This window comes from Rattus norvegicus, chromosome 17 (assembly GCF_021556685.1).
Source record: "Rattus norvegicus strain SHRSP/BbbUtx chromosome 17, alternate assembly SHRSP_T2T, whole genome shotgun sequence".
In the NCBI taxonomy this organism is placed as follows: Eukaryota; Metazoa; Chordata; class Mammalia; order Rodentia; family Muridae; genus Rattus; species Rattus norvegicus.
Window position 1 is genome coordinate 14,283,804 of NC_141550.1, and position 12,967 is coordinate 14,296,770.

Below are 12,967 nucleotides of genomic sequence, written 5' to 3' on the forward strand. Positions count from 1 at the left end.
TAAAGCTCAGTTTGACATGTGTCAGGAGGGCTCAGGGCACATCACACTGCTGTGGCCTCCTCATCACAAAGGGATCCTGGCAGTAGAGAAGCTGCCACAGCCCCTTTCTAGCCTCCAGCCCAGCCAGCCCCTCCTGTGTCCCTTTCCCTGCTTGCTTCTTTCGAATGCTGTTGAATTCATCAGAAATGCATTCTGTCCATGTTTTGTTCCTTCTTTCTGAGCCCCAGAACTTCTCTGTCTAGGCACATGTTTTTCACAATGTACTTTAATCCTGTTCAACCTCTCCTCTGGCTTACAACCCACAAGAAGTAGTGGAAAAGTTAGGGTATTGTGATATGGAGAAGTGGACCTGTTCAGAAATAGTTCTTTAGGGCAATTCCAGTTCTTGTTCTCAGTCCATTCCCCTAGCAAACACCAAACATGAGCATGCAGCTGCAGTCTGGAGCACAGAGCAGACACCACACAGGAATCAGGAACGCAGTTCAAGCCAGAACAAACAAGGTCAACCAATATTCTGTAAGGGCGACTTGACATTCGAATGAAACATGCAAATGTTTCACGATGGGGACACAGTTATTCCTTTGAATCTTCAGGGAATGAAAAAGTATGCTTTCGAACAAAACTTATTAGATCAAACCAGGGAAATCCTCTTATCACCTGAGACATGGAGGTCTTCACAAAGCAAATAACCCAAGGGATTCACAGACTCAGTGTCTGATTTTACAAAAAAAAATGCAAATCAACTTCAAAGGGTAGCCTAAGTGATTGATCACACACAGACTGGATAAACCCAGAGACTGGACAATATGTAGACTGGAAGGACAGTACAGAAACTGGATAAACAGAGTCAGGGCAAAAAATGTTACTAGCAGCTTTCTTCAGACTAATCATTTCTTGGGGGGGGGCGGGTTGTGGGGTTCTAACAACATACAATACAGAGATTACATAAACCCAGAGTCTAGGCAATAAATGCTAGAGCTAGCTTTATTCAGACTAACCATTTTTTCCTCTTGGGGCTCAAGCAGGAATTCTTTGGCCCAATACAGAAGACTCATCACAATCCCTTAAGTTGGCTGGGTAGTGTTAGTCGCCGGATGTGTTATGCTTGTTATCATCCAGGGTTGCAGGTGATTTTGTTTGAATTTTTGTATACTAATAGAAATTTAAGGTTTTTGTTTAATTATTGTATTCTATATTGAAAGAAATGTAATGTTTTTTCATGTAGTCATTCTGTATTCATAGAAATTTAAGTTCATTTTGTTAGCCTATTTTTGATTATTGTAATAAGCCCTTTATTGAAAATGTGATGTTTTTTATAATTATATCTATTATGAATAAATTGTTAATGTTGGAGCAAAGAACAATTTTTTTTCATCTTTATTGAGTATTTCCTATTTACATTTCGATTGTTATTCCCTTTCCTGGTTTCCGGGCCAACATCCCCCTAGCCCCTCCCCCTCCCCTTCTCGATGAGTGTTCCCCTCCACATCCTCCCCCCATTACTGCCCTCCCCCCAACAATCCCATTCACTGGGGGTTCAGCCTTGGCAGGACCAAGGGCTTCCCCTTCCACTGGTGCTCTTACTAGGATATTCATTGCTACCTATGAGGTTGGAGTCCAGGGTCAGTCCATGTATAGTCTTTGGGTAGTGGCTTAGTCCCTGGAAGCTCTGGTTGGTTGGCATTGTTGTTCATATGGGATCTCGAGCCCCTTCAAGCTCTTCCAGTCCTTTCTAAGATTCCTTCAACGGGTGTCCCGTTCTCAGTTCAGTGGTTGGCTGCTGGCGTTCGCCTATGTATTTTCTGTATTCTGGCTGTGTCTCTCAGGAGCGATCTACATCCAGTTCCTGTCGGTCTGCACTTCTTTGCTTCATCCATCTTATCTAATTGGGTGCCTGTATATGTATGGGCCACATGTGGGGCAGGCTCTGAATGGGTGTTCCTTCAGTCTCTGTTTTAATCTTTGCCTCTCTATTCCCTGCCAAGGGTATTCTTGTTCCCCTTTTAAAGAAGGAGTGAAGCGTTCGCATTTTGGTCATCCTTCTTGAGTTTCATGTGTTCTGGGCATCTAGGGTAATTCAAGCATTTGGGCTAATAGCCACTTATCAATGAGTACATACCATGTGTGTTTTTCTGTGATTGGGTTACCTCACTCAGGATGATATTTTCCAGTTCCATCCATTTGCCTATGAATTTCATAAAGTCATTGTTTTTGATAGCTGAATAATATTCCATTGTGTAGATGTACACACTTTGTGTATCCATTCCTCTGTTGAAGGGCATCTGGGTTCCTTCCAGCTTCTGGCTATTATGAATAAGGCTGTGATGAACATAGTGGAGCACGTGTCTTTGTTATATGTTGGGGCACCTTTTGGGTATATGCCCAAGAGAGGTATAGCTGGGTCCTCAGGTAGTTCAATGTCCAATTTTCTGAGGAACCTCCAGACTGATTTCCAGAATGGTTGTACCAGTCTGCAATCCCACCAACAATGGAGGAGTGTTCCTCTTTCTGCACATCCTCGCCAGCATTTCCTGTCACCTGAGTTTTTGATCTTAGCCATTCTCACTGGTGTGAGGTGAAATCTCAGGGTTGTTTTGATTTGCATTTCCCTTATGACTAAAGATGTTGAACATTTCTTTAGGTGTTCTCAGCCATTCGGCATTCCTCAGCTGTGAATTCTTTGTTTAGCTCTGAAACCCATTTTTTAATAGGGTTATTTGACTCCCTGCGGTCTAACTTCTTGAGTTCTTTGTATATTTTGGATATAAGCTCGCTATCAGTTGTAGGATTGGTAAAGATCTTTTCCCAATCTGTTGGTTATAATTTTGTCCTAAGAACAGTGTCCTTTGCTTTACAGAAGCTTTGCCGTTTTATGAGATCCCATTTGTCAATTCTTGATCTTAGAGCATAAGCCATTGGTGTTTTGTTCAGGAAATTTTTTCCAGTGCCCATGTGTTCGAGATGCTTCCTCACTTTTTCTTCTATTAGTTTGAGTGTATCTGGTTTGATGTGGAGGTCTTTGATCCACTTGGACTTAAGCTTTCTACAGGCTGATAAGCATGGATCGATCTGCATTCTTCTACATGCTGACCTCCACTTGAACCAGTACAATTTGCTGAAAATGCTATCTTTTTTCCATTTGATGGTTTTGGCTCCTTTGTCAAAAATCAAGTGACCATAGGTTTGTGGGTTCATTTCTGGGTCTTCAATTCTATTCCCCTGGTCTATCTGTCTGTCTCTGTACCAATACCATGCAGTTTTTTTTTTTATCACTATTGCTCTGTAACACTGCTTGAGTTCAGGGATAGTGATTCCCCTGGAAGTGCAAAAGACAGTTCTTAAAGAGAAAGGGGGATGTGATGAGGAAACTTAAGGATTCTGTGGAAAGCCGTTTGCATTGAATGATGATTTGCTGGGTGGGTGAAGGAACATTTCCCTGAAGTAGATAAAGTTGAAAAGATGTTTATGTAAGCAAGCTTGTGAGAGGACACATGATGAATGACTCTTTGCTAACAATCCACATGTATTGGTCCACTTTCGTCCACTTCTACTTCATAGTTTAGCTCTATTTGTCTGGATACCACAGATTGAAACTCACCCAAAAGTTTCTGGTGGTGTCCTGTGCTTGTTTTCTTGCTACTTTTGAGGATCAATTGACAGAGTGATGTCAGCTGAGGCAGGCTCACATCCTGAGGCAAGACACCTGGTGAGGCAAAACCCAGGGAGGTCATGTGATGTTTGGAGGGCGTATAAATAGGATTCTACAGCTGTGAGAAGAGATTGCATTGCTCACACAGCTAAACTCTTCTTGGCCTTGTGTCTTCACTGATGTTCACTCAGTCCAGAGAGACACAGCTGCTCCTGGCATCCCCGCTGGTCCGAATCCCTCCTGCTGCCTCGTGTTAATTCAAGTGAGGCCTAGTTATACCTGCTAAGGTCTGTTACCACTGCTGCTATCCTGACAATACCAAAGTGGTCTCCTCATGTATCCGTAAAGTGTTTTTGAGAGTCAGTCCAGCTTCCACTGCTGACCTGTGAACTGAACTGCTGATTTCCTGAGAAGGTAGATTGGATTTGCTCCCAAGAACCATTTCTACACAGGTCCACTTCCCCTGTATCATTTCTTTTCCACTACCTCTGGTGTGTAGTGTGCTAAAATGGAGATTACAGCATTTATGATTGTAATTAAAAGTAAGCTTTGAAAAAATTAAAGTTATGACTACTGATTTTTTGAGTGAATTTTGTCCACCCACTTTGTTGATGTGTTTGTTACATGCACTCTGCTGTAGGAGTTCTTGGGTAGAATTTTGTGGTCACCGAAGTGTACTATCATATCATCTGCAAATAAGGGTACTTTTGGCTGCCTCATCTCCTTTAGTTGTCTTATTGCTCTAGCTAGAACGTCAAGTACTATGTTGAGTAGTTAGGGAGAGAGTGGGCAGCCTTCTTTCCGATATAAGTGGAATTGCTTACGTTCCCCTCCATTTAATTTGATGTTTGCCATTGCCTTGCTATATATTGCCTTCATTATATTTAAGTATGCACTATGTACCCTTGATGTCTCCATGACTTTTTAACATGAAGTGTTGCTGGATTTTGTCAAAGGATTTGTCAGCCTCAAATGATCCTGTGGGGTGTTTTTCCTTTCAGTGTTTTAGACGGTGGATTCCCATGGTGGAATTCCATTTAATGAGTCATCCTTGCATCCCTGGGATCAAGTCTACTTGATCATGGTGGATGCTATCTAAGATACGTAGTTAGATCGAGTTTGGATGTGTTTTCTGATTGTTTCTACATCAACGTTCATAAAGGTAATTCATCTGAAATTCTTTGTTGAGTCTTCGTATGGTTTAGGTATCATTATGACTGTGGCCTCTCAGAATGGCTATTTTCTTTCTGTTTCTATTTTGTCAGGTAGTTTAAGGAGTATTGTTATTAAGTTCTGTGAAAGTCTGGTGGAATTCTGTGTGAAAACCATCTGCCCTGGGTTTGTTTTGTTTGAGAGACTTTCAATGACTTTCTATTTCTTTAGGGGTTTATAGGACTGTTTGAATTGTTTACCTGATCTTGATTTACCTTTGGTAAATGGTGTCTATAGAAAACTGTCCATTACATTCAGATTTTTAAATTTTGTGGCATTCAGCCTTTTGAAATAAGGCCTGATAACACTTTGTATTTCTTCAGTGTCCTTTGCTCTATCTTTCTTGTAATTTCTGATTTCCTTGATTTGGGTGTTCTCTTTCTGCCTTTAGTTTGGCTAAGCTTTTGTCTACCTTGTTGATTTTCTGAAATAAGCAGCCCTTGGTTACATTGGTTCTTGATGTGGTTCTCTTTGTTCCTCATGTGTTGATTTAAGTATCGAGTTTGATTTTTTTTTTTATTGACTGCTTCTCTTATTTTGCTTCTTTTTGTTCTAGAACTTTCAGGTCTGCTATGACGTTGCTGCTAGGAGAAAATCTCTCCTTTGTGAAGGCATTTAGTGCTGTGAACTTTCTTCTTAGCACTGCTTTCATTCTGTACTATGAATTCATGTATGTTGGGCTTTCATTTTCCTTGAATTCTAGAAAGTTCTTAGTTTCTTTTTATTTTTCTTACTCCAGTGGTCATTCAGTAGAGAGATGTTCATTATTCATGAGTTTGTAGGGTTTCTGTCATTTCTGTTGTTGAATTACAGCTTTAAACTCTTGTGGTCATACTAGATGCAAGGGGTTATTTAAATTTTGTTTTACCTGTTGAGGCTTGCTTTGTGACCAGCTATGTGGCCAATTTTGGAGAACATTCCATGAGCTGCTGAGAAGAAGGTATACTCTTTTGTGTGTTGGTGAAATGGTCTGTAGATACCTGTTAGGTCCATTTCATTCATAACAACTATTAATTTCATTATTTCTCTGTTTAGATTCTGTCTTGATGACCTGTCCATTGGTGAGAGCTGGGTGTTGAGGAGTCTCCCACCATTAACAATGTGGGGTTTGACGTGTGAGTTAAGCTTTAGTGATGCTTCTTTTATGAGTGTGGATGCCCTTTCACTTGGGGCATAGATGTTTAGAATCGAAAAGTTGTCTTTGTGGAATTTTCATTTGAGGTGTCTTCCTTAACTCTTTTGATCATTTTGGGTTGAAGTTTTATTTTTATTAATTGTTAGATTTCCTACTGCATCCTGAGTATAGGGTGCAGTAGAAGAACCTTTTCCAGCCCTTTACTCGTTGGTAATGGCTGTCTTTGTTTCACAGGTGTGTTTTCATTATGCACCGGAATGATGGATCTGTTTTCAAGTCCATTCTGTCAGCCTGTTTGGATTTCTCATCAGAGGTCATCCTCTGACCCTCTTTGGGGTCAACAACAGTAGCCCTCTTATTCTCATGGGGCACCCGCAGTGCAGTGGGCACAAACCGTGTGACCTTTGCCTTGGGATTGGTGATCTGGGACTTGGCACTCATGGTTGCTGTGGCTTCTTCTCGATGGTGGCTGCACTTGCATCATCTGCCTTTTGTTTTTGAGTGAGGGCGGGCAGGAAACTCAACACTTCTGGGTTGGGCAAGGGAGCTGGTGAGAAAAGGCCAGGTGGGTTAGGTGCAATAGGGGGCAGCAAGGGTGGGCGCATCATGCCAGGATGAGGTGTGGGAGGAAGTAGCTTTGACGGGGGTCTTGAGGAGGAACCAGGGGGCAGGCCAGGAGGTGGGCCTGGGGGAGGATCAGGAGTTTGGTCTGGTGGTGGTCCTGGTGGAGGTAAAAGTTGTGGTAAAGGCCCTCCAATTCCTGGCATTCCAGATGGTTCTAGGAATGGAGGAGCCTCTGGGGTGGCCCAGGAGGAAGGCCCATAGGTGGTCCAGGAGACCACAAGGGTGGGACAGGTGGTTGTCCAAGACGTGGTGGTCCTGGCATGGGAGGTGCTTGTGTGTGAGGAGGAGGACGGACTGTGCAGGAGCCTGCTGCTGTGAAGAGGGAGCAGACGAGCCACCAGAGTGGGAATCTTTATGCTGCTTTGTGATTGCTTCTCTGCTTCAGAATCATCCGTCTTCATCGTCATCCTCCTCTGAAAACTCCTCCACTTCCCGTCCTTCCTCAGGGATTTCCTGACCTGCCATTCGCAGCATCATGACTTGAAGAGGAGTCAGCTCCTTCATGTTCTTCTCCCTTGGTTTCCCAGGCATCTGTAAATCAGATGCTCAGACCTGACTTCTCCTCCTCAGAGTTGTCGGGCTCACTGACATCGTGGTGCCCACCTCATCCCCATCACTCTCTGTGGCCAATCTGTCCGTGTCACCGTCCTCAGTATTGTCATCCCGCTTATCCTGATCCATGACCTCAGGATAGCCATTGTCCTCACTGGTACTGGACATGTCATCGTCATGACCCGCTGAGCAAGCTCTGGACTGTACAGCATGTCTTCCTCTCACCTCCGAGGGGAGATCTAGAGCAAAGCCCGGTCTTTGGCCATGCATCTGCAGAGGAGGAGGTGGGCCATGTAGAGGGCTGTGCAGTTTTCTATCAGGGGGCAAATGTGGAACACCATGTCCCAGTAGAGGAAGGATCAAAACAGCTCGAGTTGGAGACCCATATGCTGAGGTTTTCTTCAAGATGGAGGGTGGCAGGGCACCAGGAAGAGGAATGTCCTGGATCAAGATGTTGGAAGGAGCATGCGGCATGTCTGGCCAAGGAATGCTCTCTACGTCCACATGGTGAGCATTGCTGATGGCATCAAAGCATTGGCTCAGTTGAGCTCTCTTCTGTTCATAAGCTACGTCTAGCTTTCTCAACTCTTCATAAATATCTGGGTTTTCTTTTTCATAAAGTCGTAGAATTCATTCAAAGTTTTCCCGCACCTTTTTCCGCTTGTCTTTCATATTTTCTCATTCAACTGTGGCTGTTGCACTGGGTTAAACTCTGTTTCATTCAATTTCTCCAAGTCCCGGATAATCTGTTTGCGACCTTAACCTTCAAAAAAGCAGAGCTCGGACCGTCATGCACTGTTTTTTGTTCTTTTCCAATTCTTTTTTTCGGGCTTCCTTTTGGCTTGGTCTGTGGGGTTCATAAACTTCCCACTCTTCGTGGAGGATATTGATCTTCCCCCCCATGTTGGCAATTTATATGATTTACTTCTTCATTTGGAAAAAGAACCAGTGCGAGGCTCCTTGGATGGTGAGAGCGACTAACAGGTGGTCCTGACTACCTTCTGTGAAGGGGCCTTCACCTCTGCCTCTTGGTCAACCACACAGGCACTGCCATCTTGAAATCTTGCCTAGCCCGTTTTTTCTTTCTTTCTTGTGTGTGTGTGTGTGTGTGTGTGTGTGTGTGTGTGTGTGTGTGTGTGTACTTCCCTTCCTGTGGTTTACTGCTGTGGGGTTACTTATTTCCTGTGCTTTCTTGGGTATACTTGCCTCCCTGGGTAACAGTTTTCTTACTAGTATCTTCTGTAGGGTTATATTTGTATTTAGATATTGTATAAATTTGGTTTTTATCATGGAATATCTTTTTTTGTCTATCTATGGTGATTGAAAATTTTTCTGGCTATAGTTTTCTGGGCTGAAGTCTGTAAGACATCTGCTAAGGCCCTTCTGGCTTTTAAAGTCTCCATTCAGAAATTTGTTGTAATTCTGGTAGGTCTGAATTTTAACATTTTTTGGTTGATCTGTATATTAAGTGCTTTGATTATTTTGTGGTGGGTGAATTTTATTTTTTAAATTATTATTATAATTTATTACTTTCTTTTTTTTAATACTCCAGAATTTATTCCCCTCCAGGTTCACTCTCAGACTGTTCCATATCCCATACTTTCTTCCCAGCGCCCCTTTCTCCTTGAGGATATCCCCACCCCCCACCAGACTTCTAAACACCCTGGGGCCTCCAGTCTCTTGAGGGTTAGGTACATCTACTCTGACTGAACCCAGACCCAGCAGTCCTCTGCTGTATATGTGTTGGGGGCCTCATATCAGGTGGTGTATACTGCCTGGTTGGTGATCCAGTGTGTGAGAGATCTCAGGGATCTAGGTTAATTGTGACTGCTGATTCCCCTACAGGGTCACCCTCTTCCTTAGGTTCTTCCAGCTTTCCCGTAATTCAGTTAGAGGGAACAGCAGCTTCTGTTCATTGGTTGGGTGCAGATATCTGCATCTGACTCTTTCAGCTGCTTGTTGGGTCTTTCGGAGGGCAGTCATGATTAGGTCCCTTTTTGTGAGTGGTTCAGAGTCTCAGTAATGGTGTCAGGGCTAGGGGCCTCTCCTTGAGCTGGATCTCACTTTGGGCCTGTCACTGGACCTTCCTTTCCCCAGGCACTTCTCTATTTCCATCCCTGCAGTTCTTTTAGACAGGAACAATTGTCGGTCAGAGTTTTGACTGTGGGATAGCAACCCCATCCCTCACTTGATGCCCTGTCTTTCTGCTGGGGGTGGGCTCTACAAGTTCCCTCTCCCCACTATATGGTTTTTCATCTAGGGTCTCCCCCTTTGAGTTCTGAGATTCTCTCGCTTCCCAGGTCTCTGGTATATTCTGTAGGGTCCTCCCAACCTCCTACCTCCCAAGGTTGCTTGTGTCCATTGCTTCTGCTGACTCTCAGGGATTCAGTCCTTTCACCACACCCAATGCCAGATCATGTTTCCCTCTTCCCACTCCATGCTCCCTGTTCCCATTCCCCCTCATGTCCCTCCCTCCCTCCCTCCCTCCCTCCCTCCCTCCCTCCCTCCCTCCCCCCTTGTGGTTGCTTTCTTGTCCCTTTCAAGTGGGACTGAAGTGTCCTCACTTGGGCTCTTCAGCATGTTGACATTTTTGAGTTCTGTTCTCAGGTATTCTGTGCTTTTTTTTGGCTAATGTCCACTCATTAATGAGTATATACCATGTGAGTTCTTTTGGGTATGAGTTACCTCACTCAGAATGATATTTTTCTAATTCCATCCTTTGCCTGCAAAACTCAGGTTGCCCTTGTTCTTAATAGCTGAGTAGTACTCCCTTGTGTAAATGAACCACTTTTTGTATCCATTCTGTGTCGTGGGACATCTGGGTTACTTCCTGCTTCTGGATATCACAAAAAAGGCCACTGTGAACATAGTGGAGCATGCGCCCCCGTGGAATGTGGGGAATCTTTTGGGTACATTTCCAAGTTGTATTTATAGCTCGGTCTCCAGGTAGGTCTGTTTCTAATTTTCTGAGGAACCTCTAAATTGATTTCCAAAGTGGTTGTACCAGTTTTGCAAATTCCACCAGCAATGGAGAAGTATCCCTCTTTCTCCAGATCCTAGCCAACATGTGTTGTCACCTGAGGTTTGATCTTAGCCATTCTGATTGGTGTAAGGTAGAATCTCAGGGTCGTTTTGAATTGCATTTTGCTGATCACTGAGGACTTTAGGTGCTTCTCAGGGATTCGAGATTCCTCTGTAGTAAATTCTCAGTTTACTTCTTTGCCCCATTTTTTTCCTCCATCTTTATTAAATTGAGTATTTCTTATTTACATTTCAATGGTTATTACCTTTCCTGGTTTCCAGGCCAACATCCCCCTAGCCCCTCCCCCTTCCCTTCTATGTGGTTGTTCCCCTCCCCATCCTTCCCCCATTACTGCCCTCCCCCCAACAATCACGTTCACTGGGGGTTCAGTATTAACAGGACCCAGGGCTTCCCCTTCCACTGGTGCTCTTACTAGGATATTCATTGCTACCTATGGGGTCAGAGTCCAGGGTCAGTCCATGTATAGTCTTTAGGTAGTGGCTTAGTCCCTGGAAGCTCTGGTTGCTTGGCATTGTTGTACATATGGGGTCTTGAGCCCCTTCAAGCTCTTCCAGTCCTTTCTCTGATTCCTTCAATGGGGGTCCTGTTCTCATTTCCCTGGTTTGCTGCTGGCATTCGCCTATGTATTTGCCATATTCTGGCTGTGTCTCTCAGGAGAGATCTACATCCGGTTCCTATCAGTCTGCACGTCTTTGCTTCATCCGTCTTATCTAGTTTGGTGGCTGTATATGTATGCTTTGCCCCATTTTTTGATTGGGTTGTTTTTTTTTCTTCCCCTTTGGTGGTTAGCTTCTTGTGTTCTCTATATATTTTCGATCTTAGCCCTCTACTGGATGTGGGTTTAGTGAAGATTTTACCCCCAACCTGTAGGTTGCTGGTTTGTCTTCTTGACTATGTCCTTTGCCTTACAGAAGCTTTTGAGGTTCATGAGGTCCCATTCTGGGACCCTAGAACTTGAGCCATTGGAGTTCTATTTAGATAATTTCCCCTGTGCCAATGAGTTCATGGCTCTTTCCCACTTTCTCTTCTATTAGATTGAATGTATCTGATTTTATGTCGTGGTTTTTGATCCACTTGGACTTCAGCTTTGTGCAAGGTGACAAATATGGGTCTATTTTCATTTTCTACATACAGTCAGCCAGTTAGACCAGCACCCTTTATTGAAGATGCTTTCTTTTTCCGTTGTATATTTTTGGCTATTTTGTCAAAGACCAAGTGTGTATAAATGTGTGGCTTTATATACGGGTCATCAATTTTATTCCATTGATCAACCTCTCAGTCTCTGTACCAATACCATGCAATTTTTATCACTATTGCTCTGTAGTGGAGCTTGAGGTCAAGGATGATGATGCTCAGCCGATCTTTTATTTTTAAGAATTATTTCACTATTCTGGGTTTTTATCCCTTGCAGATGATTTTGAGAATTGCTTTTTCCATGTCTTTGAAGAATTGTGTTGGGATTTTGATGGGGATTGCATTGAATCTGTAGATTGTCTTTGGTAGGATGGCCATTTTACTATGTTAATTCTGCCAATCCATGAATGGGGCAGATCTCTCTATTTTCTGTGATCTTTGATTTCTTTCATGAGAGATTGAAGTTATTGTCATACAGATCTTTCCTTTGTTTGGTTAGAGTTACCCCAAGATAATTTATATTATTAGTGGTTATTGTAAAGGGAGTTATTTCCCTAATTACTTTCTCAGCCTCTTTATCATTTGTATAAAGGAAGGGTACTGATCTATTTGATTTAATTTTATATCTGGCCACTTTGCTGAAGTTGTTCATCAGCTGGAGAAATTCTCTGGTAGAATTTTGGACTGCTTATGTATACTATCATATCATCTGCAAATCGTGTTACCTTTCTTTCTTCTTTGACAATTTGCATCCCCTTGATACCTTTTGGTTGTCTTGTTGTTCTAACTAGCACTTCCAGTACTATATTGAATAGTTATGGGGAAAGTGGACACCTTGTCTTTTCCCCAATATTAGTGGGATTGCTTTAAGTATCTCTCCATTTAATTTGACATTGGCTGTTGTTTTGCAGTAAATGCTTTTATTATGGTTATGTATGGGCCTTGAATTCCTGATCTCTCCAATAATTTTTACATGATTGGGTGTTGTATTTTCAAGTGGATTTCAGTATCTAAGGAGATGATCATGTGATTTTTTTCTTTGTTTTTGTTTATATAGTGGATTATGTTAATGGATTTTCATATATTGAACTAACCTTGCATCCCTGGAAGGAAGCCTACTTGATCCTGGTGAATGATGGTTTGACATGTTCTTAGGTTTGGTTTGCAAGAATTTTATTGAGTATTTTTGCATCAATATTCATAAGTGAGATTTTTCTGAAGGATTTTTTTGTTGGGTCTTTGTGTGGTTTGGGTATCAGAGTGATTGTGCTTTTATAGAATAAATTAGGTAGTGTTCCTTCTGTTTCAATTTCTTGGAATACTTTGAGGAATATTGGTATCAGATCTTCTTTGAAGATCTGGTAGAATTTGGCACTAAATCCATGTGACCCTCGGCTTCTTTTGGTTGTGAGGATTTTGAGAACTTCTATTCACTTAGGGGATATGGGCTATTTTAGATTGCTTGGATGCTTTTGATTTGACTTTGGTATATGTTATTTGTCTAAATCATCCATTCCATCTAGAGTTTCCAGATTTGTTGAGTATAGGCTTTTATAGTAGTATCTGATGATTTTTTGAATTTCCTCAGTTTCTGTTATTATGTCTCCCTTTTCATTTC

General features: G+C 42.6%; 1 pseudogene; it reads right to left on the reverse strand.

The window, feature by feature from the left end:
* Nucleotides 1-41: 41 nt before the first annotated feature.
* LOC148000012 (WW domain-binding protein 11 pseudogene) lies at nucleotides 42-8,226 on the reverse strand (annotated as a pseudogene).
* Nucleotides 8,227-12,967: the final 4,741 nt, after the last annotated feature.